Source organism: Triticum aestivum, chromosome 5B (assembly GCF_018294505.1).
Source record: "Triticum aestivum cultivar Chinese Spring chromosome 5B, IWGSC CS RefSeq v2.1, whole genome shotgun sequence".
Taxonomy (NCBI): domain Eukaryota; kingdom Viridiplantae; phylum Streptophyta; class Magnoliopsida; order Poales; family Poaceae; genus Triticum; species Triticum aestivum.
Window position 1 is genome coordinate 81,475,413 of NC_057807.1, and position 2,570 is coordinate 81,477,982.

Sequence of the window (2,570 nt, forward strand, 5' to 3'; positions counted from 1 at the left end):
CGGCGAGAGCCGAAGACCACGAGATGGAGGATGCTGCAACCTCGAACCCTGGTATGACTCCTGCGTTGCCGTTTTCAGTCGACTGACTCATTGTCTCTAATTTTGATTCTTTCTGCAGTTTCATCTAACATTGTTATTGACCTTCCTAACGACGACGACGAAGAACCACCACGGCCGAGGAAAAGCAAGAAAACGTCTGCTGGCAAGGCGACTCAGGATGTGCCGGCACCCGAGACGTTGGTCGTGGAGGGAGACAATGTCACTCGACCCACCGTAACCTTCGCGGTGCCGTTGACGAGTGCTCGCCCTTCGTCGTCGAGTGCTGCTCAACCCTCGCTTTTCTCCACCTACCCCGTTCTAGAAGACCAAGCCAGTGCTGCTAAAGAAGCGATACGCCAGGCGGGGGTCATGATGGAGCAAGTGAAGGCAATTCGAGAAGCCAGCCAGGCAGCCTATGACGCCAGTTCGGCACTCCAGAGTAATGTTCAGGTCAGTCGGTCACTGCCTGTTCTTCTTTCTGAAATTCCTAGAGTCTGTCCTACACCCACTGGGTGTGTGTCAATTGAAATTCCGGATTAGTGGGGGCACGCTGAGTGCACCCAGTGGGTGTAGTCCCCAAGGCTATGATGGACTGCTGGCAGTCGACCATAGTCTTTATGTTTTGAGTTTTTCTTTACTCGACAAGGTCGAATAGATTCATAGACCGGTGGGGGCATGCTGAGTGCACCCACTGGGTGTAGTCCCCGAGACTGTGGTCGACTGCTAGCAGTCGACTATAGTCTGAAGAACATTGCCCCTTTTTTTTGTTGGTCGACTGGTCGACTCTTGATGAAACTAGTGGGGGCACGCTGAGTGCACCCACTGGGTTTAGTCCCCGAGACTATGGTCGAATGTTTGCATTCGGCCCTAGTCTTAGAAACGCTGTGATTTTTCCTTACTCACTCGGAAGTGAATTGTCTTTGACGTCTGTCGATTGGTTCTTCGTAGAAATCCTGTGACCTTGCGGCTCGTTATACTGAGTTGGAGACCAAACACATTCAGCTCGAGCTCGATCTAAAACTGGCCCAAGAGAACTTGACGAAGGCGAAGGAGGAAGCTAAAGGTATGCTTGGTGAGGCCTTTGACGACTGCCTTTGCCTCTCACTTGTTTCCGAATCTAATCTCACTGTAACTTTGTAGGCAAAGTGAGGGACGCCCTGAAGAAACAAGAGCTTGACTTGGCTGAGATGCAAAAAACTGCTTTAGAGAAGACCAGGCTAGCGGATGAGAAGCTGGCTTCAGTGACTAAGCTTGAAGAAGAAAACACCAATCTGAAAGCTGCTCTTGATGCTGCCAACCAGGAGGTCACTCGACTGAAAAGCGACAAGACCACCCTGAATGACAAGGCCAGTGAGTTGAAGATAAAGAAGAATGATCTAGAGGCTTATCTGGGTGGACTCGCTAAGAAGTTGTTCCTCATGCTTGAAGGTAATTCTTTGTATCAAACAAATATTTTACTTGTGACCTCCGACTGTTTGCCTTGACTCAGTGGTTGCGCTTGCAGAATTTTGTCAGAACTTTGAAGAGGAGACTGGTCGACTGGAAGTAAACCTGGACCCCATCAACTCTCCTATGAAAGATGAAGTCGCCATGAACGTGCTCCGACTTGAATCTCGTGTTGCCGCCGTCATCGATTATCTCGCAAGGCTGAAGGTCGCAACTTCCCGCGTCGACACAACACTCTAGCCAAGAGAGACACTCCAGAATGACCTCGAGTCTCTGATGGCTCGACTGAACGAGGTCCCAAGTCGAGTGCAGGAGTGGAAGAAGTCTTCAGCCAGGTGCGGCGCGGATGTGGCTCTGTCTCTGGTCCGCGTTCATTGCAAGGATGCACGAGAGACAAGCTGGTGGCTCTTAGGGTGGCCAACACCAAGAAGCACGATTTCAGATCTTTCATGGAGACTTTCATTGCCGCTGCCACTCGGATTGCAGATGGAATTGATCTGGATGAGTTTGTGGCACCTTCCAGCCCTCCACAGGAGGGGTAAAATACTTCAGAGCTTGATACTTTAAATTTGCCTCGGTATGCCGAGCGAGTTTTTGTAACCGACAAACCTTAACAGGCCTAGCGCCTGAGCACTTTCGGTTCCGTTAGGTGTTATCCGAACTTGGGTTCGTCACTGAATATGCTTGCATTTGGTTTGAGGCGTCCTTTGCAGGTTGAAGCAAATCGCTTATTGCCATTGGCTTGCATCCTAATTCACTTAGGCGAGTACTGGGCTGCAGCTAAGTTCCCGAGTGAGAGGTTTGCCCTCCACTCGGTAGGATTTTTGATACTTAGGCGAGCACTGGGCTGCAGCTAAGCCCTTCCGAGTGGGAGATTTGCTCTCCACTCGGTAGGGTTTCAGATACTTAGGCGAGCACTGGGCTGCAGCTAAGCCTCCGAGTGGGAGGTTTGCTCTCCACTCGGTAGGATTTTAGATACTTAGGCGAGCACTGGGCTGCAGCTAAGCCCCCGAGTGGGAGGTCTGCTCTCCACTCGGTAGGATTTCAGATACTTAGGCGAGCACTGGGCTGCAGCTAAGCCCCCG